At 39.6% G+C, this 14152-nt stretch overlaps 1 protein-coding gene across 4 annotated transcripts in view; it reads left to right on the top strand.

Moving 5' to 3' along the window:
- The window catches only part of MIDEAS (mitotic deacetylase associated SANT domain protein), a 52926-nt gene that overhangs the window by 14157 nt on the left and 24617 nt on the right, over positions 1–14152 (top strand). For 2 of the 4 annotated variants that reach the window (XM_071558293.1, XM_071558294.1), the window contains exon 2: positions 11766–11871. The exons of the other annotated variants lie outside the window; for them this stretch is intronic. The gene's annotated coding sequence lies outside the window, so the exon portion shown is untranslated. The remainder of the gene's footprint in view (positions 1–11765; positions 11872–14152) is intronic. 4 annotated transcript variants of the gene reach the window in all.

Raw genomic sequence — 14152 nt, 5'->3', positions numbered from 1 at the left:
AGGGAGAAAGCTGGTGTTTTGCTACCTCCAAAATACAGAAAAAGAAGATATTAAAAAAAAATCTACGATTTTGGAAGATACTTAGTAATTACAAGTACACTTCCTAAAGTATTTTGTAATAGTAGAGCAAAGAACTGAGCTAAAATTATATACAGACAGCACAAAAGAGAGTTGCTGTTTACTTAGGAAGGAATTACGATTGTAAAATAGTGGATATGGTATAAGATAATTTCAGGTTTGTTTTTTATTTTGTTGTTAATGAATAAGGGAGTTCTTTAATAAATACTTTAATGAAGGACTGTTCATCACTTCATTTTCAAATCCTAAGATGTTTCATGAAGAGAGATTTGTTACTGGTAGGATTTTGCCTTAAAAAAGTAGCTTCAAACTGAAAGCAAATTTGTAGGTTTAAACAACACCCTCCGTGTCTTAAACTAAATGGATTGTCTGCTGATAGAAATGGTGCCAGTACCCAGAGGCCTTAGGGCAGGCTGTGTGATGGAGCTGCATGCCTTAAGACTAAAACGTGACTAAGTTAGTGCATGTTTGTAATTCTATGTTGGTCTTTTTAATTAAAAAAAAAAGGCTTATTCAGCTTTAGTGTGGGAGGGAAGAGGTGGTCAGTGATTGCTTTTAAACCTTGAAGGGTTTCAGAATGCCTGGAAAGGACATGGTGCTGCTTTTGTGGCGCATGTTCACTGAGGTCTGAGCAGCAGCAGATCTCTGGGAAGAGCTTGCTGTGCTGCACAGACCAGTTTTCCACAACCCTCAGCAAGTTGGTCGCTGTGGATTATTCTTTCCACATGTCAATTTTGTGCATGAAACTACTTTAGGGAACTGAAGCAAAAATTCAAGAGTTGGAAGGTTGTTTCCCTTGCCATATTTGTGTGTGTGCCATTTGCTTGAAGGGAGGGAGAAGAGAGTTTTAGCCATTTACAAATCTACATCTCCCCTCATTCCTCCCGAGAATGATGGTCGAAAATATTCCTAGGCTGGTTTAGTGTAACAGCTCGGTCACTCTCAGCAGTACAGACTGTTCTAAGTACACAGATTAGCAAAAAACACACAGTGGGGAGATTTTATTCCTGAAGAATTACTTCTCCACAATTAACATGAAAAGAAATGTGTCCATGTTCAACTGAAGAAAACTTTTACTATTGCAGCTGGGCAAACAAAGTATATTTATTGATAGGGACTTTATTTTAAACTGTTTATTCAAAGACCACCAGAAGTGTAATTTTACTTACTTAAGGTATAAAAAGATTAAAAAATGGGAGTGTGGTAGGCGATTTCCTTTTTTAACATTAGAGCTGCATATATACTTATTTTAGAATTTGACTAGATAGCTAGTGAAGCGATACTGTGATCTGAGCAACCAACATGTGGGGTTTTTTCCAACTACCGCTGTTAAAAACTTGAACCTCTAAATCCATTGTCTACTGAATGCTGTGGGGAGGTTTGTGAATGAATTTTTTCACATTATTTTTAACAATTTGCAGTATTGAAGAAATTACCAATTCTGAGAAACTATCTTAAAAAAATAAAGGGGGTGGCACACTAAGAAGTTATTATTGTTGCTTAATTGAGTGGGTCTTTTGAAACAGTTTGTCCTGCCATGATATCTTTGTGGAACTAAGTATATATAACTGGAAGGCATTGTGTTCTAGAAAATGGACAGAATCTACTGGAACTGTAGGTGAAAGAGGAAGAGCACCTTGAGGGACTGATACATTTGTGGTTTCAGGAGGGAGAGGTTTTCTTCTTTCTGCTAGTTTTTTATTTGTCTCACCCTGCTCTCTCATGGTAACTTCCTGCGTGTTGCAACATGAATGGAAACCAACCATCGCACTTGACCTCAGTCTGAAAACGAAAGTGGTGAATTCTTCAGCCCTGCGCCTCCGAAAGTGCTGCTCGGGGGAATCCCTGTCTCTGCATTGGTGCTGCTCTGGGGCTTCATGCCAACACCAGGGTCACACGTCTTGCAGACAGTGAGCTGGAGTTAGCAGGAGAACGTGCACACCTTGCTTAAGCAAAGCTGCTGGGTTTAGAAGCGTTTCCAGTAATACATACTTGACTGCTACCTGCAGGAACTGTGTACATGTAGCACCTATTCTTTTATATGAACTTTTTTCACTTGATTGTCTGATGTGCAGAGAGCAGTGAGTGTGAAATTTCTTCTACTCTTCTGTTCATTTTTGTGGCTCTGACAGTACTTTTGTCACCCTGATTTTTCAGATTTTGCCGGAAAGGGAACCTTCTGTGCAGTGTTCAGGCAGACCGAGAACAAAGCCACAAGTACAAGTGGTGTGAGATTTAGGAAGAGTTTTGCCTTAATGACTTAATCTACTGTAGTAGGCAAATGTCATCGCAGTTATGTGAAAATTAGTACTTGTTCTTTCTGTCTAAGTAATGCTGTGACTTAGCGACCCTCATGCATAACTCTCAATGCTTGGTTTTCATGTGTTTTTTTTTTTGTTTGTTGTTACCCCTCCTGTAAGTAGCTGTGATAAATACAGAGCTTTCTATAGAAAGATTTGCAATTTCATCTCTACTATTTACGTTTCAAAAACTTTGGCCTCTATTTTATTTTTTTCTGTGAAACCTTGTTATATTTCATAACCAAATGTGTGATGGTTCTTCCCCTCCCTTCCCCCTCTCACCCCTTCAATGACGGAAATTTGACATTTGCAACTGCAGGGCAAAACAGTGGCCAAAGGCCGTGGTGTTCCCTGACCTCTGGGGCCTCAGAAGGGCCAGCTGTGGCAGTGGTAGAGCACTTTCCATGATCTGCTGGAAGAGTCCTTGTTCCTGCAGACCAACTGTTGCAATCTGTGCTGTGTTCCTTCTAAAAATCTCTATTAGTTGCTCTTAACTTGTCCAGGTTAAACAGAAGATTCAGTTAGAGCGTTCAAGGGATGGACACTTGTCCCTGCATGGGTGAGCTCCATGACACAATTCCATCAGGCACCCATTCCTTGTAGACCTGAAAACTGTTTCTTATTTGTGGCACCTCAGATGGTACAGTTGTGGGAAAAGAACAAAATTTCTTTGTTCTTGAAGTGGTTGTCAGGAAGGAGATTGCAAAGCTGGGAGGAATATATGTGTCATGGTAATTGCTAAAAGCACAGTCTTAAAGATTTAAGAGCTCTCTTTTTTATTCTTTGATTTCAAAGTGTGCTTTTATGCTTATGGTGATCCTAAGTGATGTAAACAGATGAAAATATGTGTCAGAGTTAACCTACATATAGGTAAAAATTAGTATGTTCCTTCCCTTCTTTCTTCACTTGAATTTGTAATTGCATACTTAGAAGGGATTTCAAGAAGTTCTTCAGCATTGGTACCAAATTCCTAAGCAAAATTAATAACAATGCCATGATTGCACCTGAACAGGCCTTCCCAGTATCCTGAATTGCTCTGTATGTCCCCTGGCCACCACTGCAGCCAAGGCTAGTGCATCACTATGCACATAGGCCTTACAGGTGACAGCTCTCATAAAAGGTAGCACGGTATGTTTAGATCCACAATAAACCCGCATTGACTGCTACGTGGTTATCTCGAGTTTGTTATTTTGCATGGCATACAGTCTTGTGGGCAGGCTGAAATAGGAGCAAATGTTTTGGAGAGATTTCACGTGCACTTTAGCCATCCTTTAAGATGGCATTTCAAACTGAGTACCTAATAGACTCCTCAACATGACTGAAAGTGTAGAGCATTAGCATGACACTGAGTTAGGTTCTCTCCTCTGTCATAGACCTCTTCAGGTGAGTCATTTCAAAGTACCTCTCTCCCAGACTTAGTCCTCTTCAGTAAAAAGGCAATAATAGTAGTTCTGTCCCTTAGAGTCATGGTCAAAGTAAATGCATTACAAGTGTGTAGTACTGTTACAGTGTGATTATGAGACTGTGCAACCATGTAAAACAGATATTGCTGTAATTCAGTTTCTATATTGCAGTGGAAGAAGTGAAGCCATGGATAATAAGAGGAGCAGAGCTGGATATGTTGTCATTTCCTTAAAAAAAGGCAACACAAAAATCCCAACCAGTACAGTTCATGCAAGCAGAAAGAGCCCTTGCCCTTAGCCCACAGTTCCAGGCAGAGCTCGTGGGCAGTGCAAATGCATTGTAGAACTCTGGATCTGTGGAGTTGGTTAGAGATCTCTAGGATGACACTGACGTGTATTTTAATGTTTGAGGTCTTTTACAGATATGGGTGGGTGAACTTTCATGGGCTTTGGAAGACATTGTGACTTTTATATTAAAATAGCCTTAATATTTACATCAGGGCAGGGGGAGTTGTATGGTGGACTTAGGATATAATGTTTTATACCAGTGTCTGAATTACAGTGTATCTCTTTGAAATGGAGATGTTTTACCTGACATCTTCCTAATACAGTCTGTGAGCAAAACCGAGATCAAAGATAATCTCTTGTTGGCTGCCTTTTTGCTTTTAGTGCAAACCAGACAGCTTTGTCTCTCTTTGTTCACCTGTTAGATACAGAATATTGCACATGACACGTGTTTTTCTGCCTCAATTGATTCCTAGATCTTTTCCAAATAGTGAGGAACTGTGTAACAAATGTCAGCCTGATGATGAGAGTCTGAATGTTCATTCGTATTATTTAAAGATTTGTTGAAAATACTAAAGTCGTCAGAAGCTGTGGGACATAAACTGATCTAGTAACCTATTTAAAATAGAGAGGGTTACTTGGCTGCTGTGAAAAAAATCCTTTCGAATCCACTATCACAGAATCACAGAATGGTTTGGGTTGAAAGGAACCTTAAAGAGCATCTTGTTCCAATCCCCCTGCCACGGCCAGGGGGACCTTCCAATAGAGGTTGCTCAGAGCTCCATCCAGCCTGGCCTCAAACTAGATGACTAGATGCATTATGGATTGTAAAGGAGCATCAGTCTCAGAATTTCTTTTGTGTGAGAGGATCAAGTTAATGGAATCCTTATACCTGAAGACATGATTGGTTTTTTAGCCTTTCATTCCAAAGTGAAAACTATATTATGTAAAGGATTTTATTTTTTCTCTGTGATTTCTTTTAGAGATATTTAAGTGTTTAGCACAGATCCTCTTCCCAGCTTTTCTAGTAAGTTGCTCTGTGACTTTCCAATTATTTATGACCTATTTTTTCTCAATTTGCAGGGACTTAGTGTTCCTGCTGATAGCCATTACATGGTTTGTATCTTTAGCAAATGCAGCTATTCAAAGGGTAATGTGATACTATTGACCCAAAATGTTATGACTTCAATTAAAATGTATTATATTGTTCCAGGACTTGCAGAATGGACTCTAAGTGCACTTCTGATCTGCTTAACAGTCATAGAACTCCATGTACAGGTGGATTAATGCACAAACTTTAGTTTTTTCTGCAGTATTGAACTTAATCGTTGTGACCTTAATTTTGTGTTTTACTAAGAACTGAGTCTTGTGCTCAGTTTAAAATAGCTTTGTAAGGGTTCTTAACAGAGGAGACTTTTCCTCACACTATTATTGAATGACATTTTTTCTTACTAGATGTAAATTGCAGGATGAGTGGTTTGTTTGGTTTTAGGTAGGCTTGTTGAGCTGAATCTTTGTTCTGAGTACATGTGAGGTTGATGTCGCTTATGCCCCATTGTGGAAGTGCTCCATGTTAGTAAGGATACAAATAAGTCTCTAGAGTAATGGAAGAGCTTTGTATTTGATCTGGTGTTGGTGCCAACCATCTGCTGTTTTCTTCCTCCACTGAAATCCCTGTGGCTAAAAGGAGGAGATTGGGCAGGTGTCTGGCAGGTAATTCGCAGGAAACTCTGAATCTAGGGGCCTTTAATTAATGATTAGGGAATCAGAGTGCTCTCTGGGACCCTGGATTCTTACAATTTTACTGTTTTGCACCGTGTGGTGATCATACCTGCCCATGCCTTTCAATGTTCCTACTCCCAGTATGTATGCATGTGCTTAGCTGCATTGTTGCATTGCCTGACAGCCCCAGTAATGGCCAAGAGCTTACGGTACCTTGTAACAGACCAGCACAATAAAAAGACCCTTTTATAGTCAACAGTGACCACAGGAATTCTTAAAAGACATAATTTTAGAAATCTGGACTAAAGCCCTGTCAGTGCTGTTAAAGGCTGACTACTTGGATAGTTTTATAATAGATTATCTGAGTCAATACTGTCATCAGTTTGCTGCAAGTGTGTGGATGTGGGCAAACCAAGGTCAGCTTAGATAACTGATAAACAAAGATATTATTGGGTCAAGTGAGATGGAGGCAGGCATATGACAAAAGAACAACTGTGCTATCGTGTGACCTTTTTCCTTCATTATTTTGGCTTACTCCCTCTTATTTGGTGGTTGTCACCACCCCAGTTGCATCATGTCTCAAATTAGACATCTAAGCTCTTTGTGGAAGAATCCCCATGCAGGCTGTTAGTGGCTACTGTTAAAGATGATACAACTTTTTTGACCTCAAACCACTTCATATTATCAGTGTATTTGGTTCCAAGTATTTTTCTCATTTTATGAACCAATCTAAAGTGTCTTAAGATATGTATCTGCAGCAGAGCTGTAAACCAGTCTCAGATCTCTGGGGTTCTGCCTGTGCTTTTGGTCTCAGCTCTTCTCCAGCCAGACTTGACTGAGTGATGGTACCTGCTCGATGGTGTTAAGAGTGTCTCAGCTGAGGGCTATGGCCTAGGTATTGAGTGCATTTTTGTTTTTTGTGAAGAAACCTCTGGGAATGGAAAGTATCATTGTCTCTGTGAACTTTCACCATTCTCCTCCCTTGTTTGTAGGCCATTACCTCTTGCAAAGCCTTGAAGGAACGTGTGGAGCACTCCAACTGTGGTATTGTATATGCTGGATATCTATGCATGCCTGGTTTTGTGCTGGAGAGGTTTGAGATGGGAACAACTGACTCTGCAGCAGCCCTTCCAGTTGCAGCTCAGTGCATTCAGATGTGTTTTCTTCTCAAGGCTGAGATGCAGAGATTTAGTTTGTCTCTGGGGTGTCCATGCAATTCTGCAGCTGGCGTGTTTGTGGCAGGAGAGGCATTTAGAGTGAAGGACATATTGTGGTCATGTCAGATATGCGAATGCGAGGGCAGGGAAAAGCTTTTGGCCTGCTCTTTGCCATTCTGACTCTGGAGCCTGCTGCCATTCCTGCTGTGATTCCCGCCTGTCGGAGTGTTGGTCTCTGTTGCTAGCAACTGCCTTCCCTGACAGCTCCAAACAAAAAAGCTTAAAATAGCTATCTCAGGGCTGACAGTTAGAGCTGTTAACCCATTTCCAGTGGGAGAGAATAATGTTCATGTTTATGGAACTTTACAAAACCTGAAAGAAGCATTTTGTATTCCATAATTGCTGTGCTCACTCTGCACTCTAAGGCTGCCCAAGCCTCTTCAGGTCATGGTGTTTATCATGATGGCAGAGTATAAGAACTAATATTCCTAACTTCAATACAGTTTATAAACATTAACCAATTTAAGAAATGTACCATGTACCTGTTTTATTAAGGGATAAGGCTGGTCTGTGTTGCAAAGCCATTTGTAAAGATGGGCTTTCCTGCATATATGTTTACAAAAGACCAGTTTATGTAGCTGCCTCTCTCATAGTGCAAGACAGAAGACTAGTTTGATGTAAATCATGAATTGTTAGTTTTCATAAGATGAGGTTTGCAGAAATTGCAATTATTTTGGAAATACCATTCAAAGTTTTGCTTGAAAAGAAATGAAATTGGGAATCTGACTTGTATCTTTTCAACAGCTGGTAGAAACAACATTGTCAATTACTTTAAAACTAAATCAGGTTGTGGTGGGTGTTGTGGTTTTTGTTGAGGCTTTTTTTGCCTTCTGTTGTTTGTTTGTTTTAAAATATCAGTCTGTCTTTTTTCTAGTTTTTCTTTCTCATCCTTGCAGATTTTATTCTGCATGGTGGAGCTGTTTATGTAAGCCAGGTTTTGTCTGGCTTATTTGTTGTAAGGGCAAGACTAATCAACACTTAATGGGTATTTTCTTCGTAACAACTTTTTGTGTCTTTCTCATCCTTTAAAACAAAATTATGTGGAAAAATCCAGGTGTGTTTTGAAAAGATGTGTCCAGTACTTGTACAAGTTCACAGCTTGCAGTGAGGAATATGACCCAAAAAATTGGTTCTTTTTGACTGTTCATTGATAGTACACAACTCTTCTCTCATCAAACTATTACCTGAGAACTTCTCTTTGAGGTGCATCTGTGGTGCTTCAGAGTCTGTAATTCAAAACCTAAGAATTCTTCTCTCTAATGTCCTACAGACTAGAATGGATCTGTGTGTTTGGATGGAATGTGGAAAATTGTGGTGATGGGGATAAATAAAACCATGTTCATGGGTGTACACAGTAGGTCTGAATTGAATCAGATTGCATGCTTTGCTGAATTTGATGACCATTTGAACAGAAAACTGCCCAATTAAATAATATTTATGAGAATGCATTTTCACTGCCTCACCTTTATTACTTCTTTTACTGTAGACCAAAATATTTTATTGAAGTAGGATTTGTATTTCTCCTTGGATTGATTAGTTCATGAGGTGTAGTTCGCATTTTTCCTTTTGGGTATGTATATTTTCCCCAAACAATATGGTAGTTCTATAGTTTGTGTTATTTTGCTTGCTATGAGTAATTAGCCTCTGTTGCTGAATGTCAGGAATGGTCTAGGTTGGAGCAGCAGTTTGTTGCATCTGGTGGTGCAATACCCTCTACCTGATTTTGCTGGCACCAAGTCCTGCAGCGTGACCATTGTCTCCCTTGCTCCACAGAGCTGATGGATTTCACTCTTGAGTCTCTGCTTAGTACGGTGATTTAATAAAGCTTTATCAATTGCAGCCTCTGAAAATGGGAAAGTGAAAGTGATAGCAAAGTCATGTTAACCGTGCTGTCCTCAGGGCAGAAGTGCCCTTGTAGTCAGTTACAGCCTGAGTCTTTCTCTGCAATAGAAATGGGCCAATCACATGAAAATTTGAGTAGGTCATAAACCTGCCATGCATATTACCTCTTTAGGTATGTGTTTGCTAGCCCGAGGCAGGCACCTTCAGGAAAAAGTGGAAGTTGTCAAACTTCCTGGATGCTCTGTTTTCCTTTTTGTTGTCTGTCTGTCTGTGAAGTAGCTTTATTATGGCCATGCTGTAGGATTCCTTTTTTTGCTATGCAGTGCTACAGAAACAAACCATCCTCATGTCATAGATTTTAATCTGATCCAGTTCTCCAGATTAGTTTCTTACTTGGAGGTGTTGGGGAAGATAATTGATACCTACTTACATTCTTTTGTGGTGGGGTTCTTTTAAACTGGAGACTATTCAGTTGGTTGGTTCTGCTTGTTCACTTTGGGCTTCATTTGCTGTTCTTGTGTAGTGCTGGAGTCCTGGACCTCTTTTGCTACAGTGAGAGGCATTCTAGGTGTCTGGCAAGTGCAATACCATTTGGGGTGAGGTGACAGGAACATTAAAACCACTGTCTTCCATTTATGTTTTTCTCTTGCTTGGACACTGTTGTGTTTCTCAGTTGCTTTGAGCTTTCCCCTTCCTTTCTTCAGGAGACAGATTGCTGTGCTTTGCTGTATAGAATTTACAAACATGGTCTATTTTCCGTTCTCTGCTGTTACCTTTCCTGTGCAAGGTGTCTGAAGGTGGTGAGTGGGAGGCTGCAAACAATCTGCAGGAATTTTGATGTAGCTAACTGTCTGGAAGAGAATGTGTCAAAGTGAGTGTGTGGGAGAGGCTTTGGAGGGAGGGATTGAAGCTGTTTCCAGATACAGCAGGGTAAGCATAGGATATGTGCAATAAGCTTTGTAAATCTTTTACCAAACACAAACCCTGTCCCCTGTTTTCATCCCTTTCTCAGTTCTTACTCATGACTGTTGCAAATGCTACTAGTCGTTTTAAGGGGGCAATTTCTGTCACCAGGGACAAGTTTGTTTGTGTTGCCCTGTATGTCTCCAGTCACTTTTAGAAGTGCAATCCACCAAATCCAAAACCTACCCTATTGAACTTCCTCTGTCCTGCTATTGCACTGGAAGAATTAAAATTTTTCTTGCTCTTTCTGCACATACGTAAATGGTGCACTCAATTTTTATCTTTCACCACAGGTAGTTTTAATTAAACCCATGTTGTCTTGCGGGTTTGAAGGGGAACTGGTAGCTAGTAGCCTTTACTCTGGGCTTTGTTTTTACCTTCCTTGTTGTGTGATCTTAGAAGTGAGTTAGTTCCTGTTTCTGTTTCTCATTAGTAAAATGTGTGTCATGATTCTTTTGTTTCATAAATGGGGTATTTGACCATAATAATGAGCAAACTAGTGAAGGAAGGTTTGATTGCTCTGTCTCAGAAGGATGCTGGGTGGCTTTCTGCATTTGACTTAAATGTAACAATTGTTCTTGGAATCTGTTCACCATCAATAAAAGTGATTGAGGTTCTTAGAGGGAACAGTAATTTCAGTTGCTGGCAGCAGAAGGACTTAGTGAGAAATGATTCTTATCATTCTTAATTGACAGATTTCCTGTAAGGAACTATGACAGCATTGTTCCAGTTACAGCTGAGAATGTACATAGAGCTAGAACCCAGGAACACTTTATTTTACATGGAAAAAACTCTAAAATAGAGGAATTTAAAAGCTAAGATAGGGGAATAGAAGATGGCCTATAACCACTTGCTGTTATTCTCTGAATCCTTAATTTTGCTGAGATTTAAGGAGAAGTCAGTCTTTCCTGAGTCATTTCTGCAGCATTCTGTCTGTCAAAGGAGTTGAGGAATGTGCACAACTTAAACTTGCTTGTCACACCAGATACAGGTGGTATAGCAGATGGACTAAACAAAGCACAGGACAGCACAGCCCTCAACAGCTGAGCTAAAGAGTAAAGTTTAAGGTTATTGCAGCATGTGAAGTCACAAACTTGATCTGTGAAATTGTACAAATGTGCACATGCTTAGTGAAGAGAATATACTACAGAAGTGGAATAATGGTGTGTGGGTATTAAATATACATGCAACGAGTTTTAAAGAGAGGTAGATATATTTGCAGTTGAGTGTTTTCAATTTGTCCCCTAAATCAAATAAGCTTTAATTAAGGGTTTATAATAACCTCTTCAGTCTAATGATAAACTGGGCCAAGGTGGTTGCAATGGATAGGGATGTCTGTCTGCTTTGGGTTGAGTAAAATGTGCTGATGGGTCCTCATGGTTGGTACCAACCTGGTGAGTGGCTCTGAGTGCTTTTCACTTCTCAGATATCTCTGTTCTCAAGGCACTGCATAATTTCAGAACCAACATCCTGGGTGCAGGCAGGGGACATCCACAGTATGGATGGATACATCAGGAAGTCCTTCAGGATGCTTTGCCTGAATGTAGCACACGTGGTGTTTTATATGTGTTTGTGATTGTCTTTGCTGCGCTGCTGCAGAGACGCTGGAGAAGTTTTAGCTAAAAATGCCAGCTCTGACTTCTTTCAGTAAGGTGCTGTGGGTTACTTTGCTGATGTATTTTTCATTTCATTCCAGGTGATGTATCTAGTCTGGCATTCCTTTCAAGTCTAGAAGATAAAGCCTTGCAATATGAAAAAATAATTAGAAATCTGAAAATATTTACAGTAATTAAGGAGATGATGTCCTATTCATATTCATCTGGAGAAAGTTCAAGAGATGTTCTTGAATGTCAGAACTTCCTGGAAGTGAAAATAACTGATGATGTTACATGCTGAATCTTAGCATTATTAAAACAAAATATACTGATGCTAGGTTCTGCTTTTTCTCTGTGCAGTGTAAAAGCAATGCAAGGTATCATAACACCTCAGTATATTTGGAGGCAAGACACAGTGTCTTCTGGGAATTAAAGAATTGGAACTGGCTCTGTGCTTTATTCAAAGGTAAGAAATAGTCAGGGATGTACTGCTCCACATCACACTTAAAACTGGAAGTGTGTTGCCATTTTACTGTGCTGCTGCAGGCTGACTCTTGTGCTGAAATTAAAGTAAAACAAAACAAATAAAAGCCCCAAAGCTGGTAATTGGCTAGGATGATGATAGTGTGAGCTCATCCCTCAACCTCAGGGAGGGAGGCTTGCTTAGTCAGAGAGGCAGCAGTGCTCATCCTGTGAAGCTGCCAAGTGTGAGCTCTCCTGAAGCACAGTCATGCTGCAACTTGAACATTTATCACTGAAGCTTAAACTACAGACTATTATTATTAGGATGACATACAGGATATTTTTCTTTATTTTTTTCTATATAGAAAGAACTTCTAAAGAGGTAATCTTAAAATGTTTTCTTTTGCTGTCTAATACTGGATGCACCAAATCCTGTTTTGTTCTTGGTGTTCTCTTAGTTAGGATGTAGTTATTTTTGCATAACTGGGGTAACTGGAATGTTTGGTAAGAATATCTTGTTCAAAGTACCTCAAATCCCTTTCCTTCCTGGTGATGTCCTTGTTACTATCCTGGGTTTTGGACTGGACAAGAACTTCAGTTGTATGTGCTGCTTTCCTTCCTTTAGGTTGTCTCTGAACTTATTTCATTTAAAACTTTGCATCTTTTTATCTCTTTCCCAGATTGATGCAGTTCTAAACTGGTCTTGAGTTTGGCCTTGTGATGCCGGTGGCTTCTTATCTAGTAATGGAAGAAACAGAGCCATGAAGTTTTGGAAAGCTGGGCTAATGCAATGCTTTCTTGCTAACCTGAGAGTCCTCTTGCTAAAGGTCTTTTGGATACCTGTCTGTGTGGTAGCTGCAAATTACAGTCACCACTATTAAGAACAGCATCTATGTTTTTTTCTTGTCTTTTTTATTTTCTAATTTAATTTTAATTTATTGTTTCCTCTTTTTAAATTTTTTTAAGAGACGTTGAAAACAAGGAACTTGAAGTTGAATGCCAGCTTTTTGGCAGTTAGTATTGTCTTTTTCCTCAAAGTGTAGAAAATCTACAGCAGAACTTGAGAAAGCTGTCTGGCAGGTTAAACTTTGATCTAGTGGTAATGCCTTTGGGTATACAGAAAACCTTGCATCCTTTTTATTGGAATTAAGTGACTGATCAATGCAAAAACAAGTAGAAGCATCAGTGGAAGGAAAACTGTTACAAAGTTTTCTCATTTGAAGAGAAAAACAGCGTGTGATGATCACAGAAAGTAAGACAGTGTCAGAAACCACTGTTAGTAGTATTTCCTCGAGTCTTGTGGTTTAAGCTGTTATCTGCAGTGCTGCAAAAAGTAAGGAGAGGATAACATTTATGCTCCTGAGAGGCATATAGCAAGCAGCCTTTCCATCTCTACATTCTTGCTACCAGGGATTCGGTTTCTTGCTCTAATATGTGTTTTCCTCACCTAGTGAAGTTTTGAAGTAGGAAAAACTTACTTTTTGAAATCTGCACTCGCATACTAGTTGCAGTTTAGAGAGAATTTTCCATCTCACATGTCCATAATTTCTCCTAGAGTTATTTTTGTCCTGGTGAGAGAGGCCTGGAAAATGAGCTGAGACATTGTGCTTAGAGGAGGGAGGAATGCCCTGGCTCCTGATACGAGGTGGCAGAAGTCCATGGTTTGTAGCCAGGCTGAAGAGGCAGTGTGGGGGAACAGCTATGTAACAGCCTGAGGAAGTGAGTCACTTCGCTCTGAAACACAGTCCCATGGTTCCAGTAGTACTGAAGCCAAGCTTGGCTTCTGAGGTGGAAGTTGTGCAAGTTAATTAAAACTCTTTGTCTTTTCCTCCTCATCATGTTCCCAAGCCCACCTCAGTATTAAAATGTGTGCTCTACCCATATCTTTTGAGAGAAAGCTCAGGTTACAGGTCTTCGGTGTGCTTGGTTTATTATTTGTTATTTTTCATTAGAGAGAGAGTAAATGGGATTGCATGTTTCACTTGAGGGAATGTGTGTTAATCTTACCTGCTCCACTCGAGAGAAACTTGATCATGTAGCAGAAGAGCTGTAAAAAGAATAGGTTTTTAACAATTTGTTATAATCTTTCTGAAATATATTGGCAGTGTGAAGTGGAACAGAGTGCATATTGAAAAAGGTAGAGACACTTAATAACTTGAGTGTTAGTAGTAGTAGTTGTTTAAGAATTTAATTAAATTTAAAGCTAAATATCTTAAAACATTTTAGGTGTGCTAATAGAAATACTAGTGCATGTGTTAACACCTTAGACCTTAGTCCTGCAAGGT

Source organism: Pithys albifrons, chromosome 6, assembly GCF_047495875.1.
Source record: "Pithys albifrons albifrons isolate INPA30051 chromosome 6, PitAlb_v1, whole genome shotgun sequence".
NCBI classification, from domain to species: domain Eukaryota; kingdom Metazoa; phylum Chordata; class Aves; order Passeriformes; family Thamnophilidae; genus Pithys; species Pithys albifrons.
Note: the sequence above shows the minus strand (reverse complement) of the source record. Positions and strands in the feature narration are given on the sequence as shown.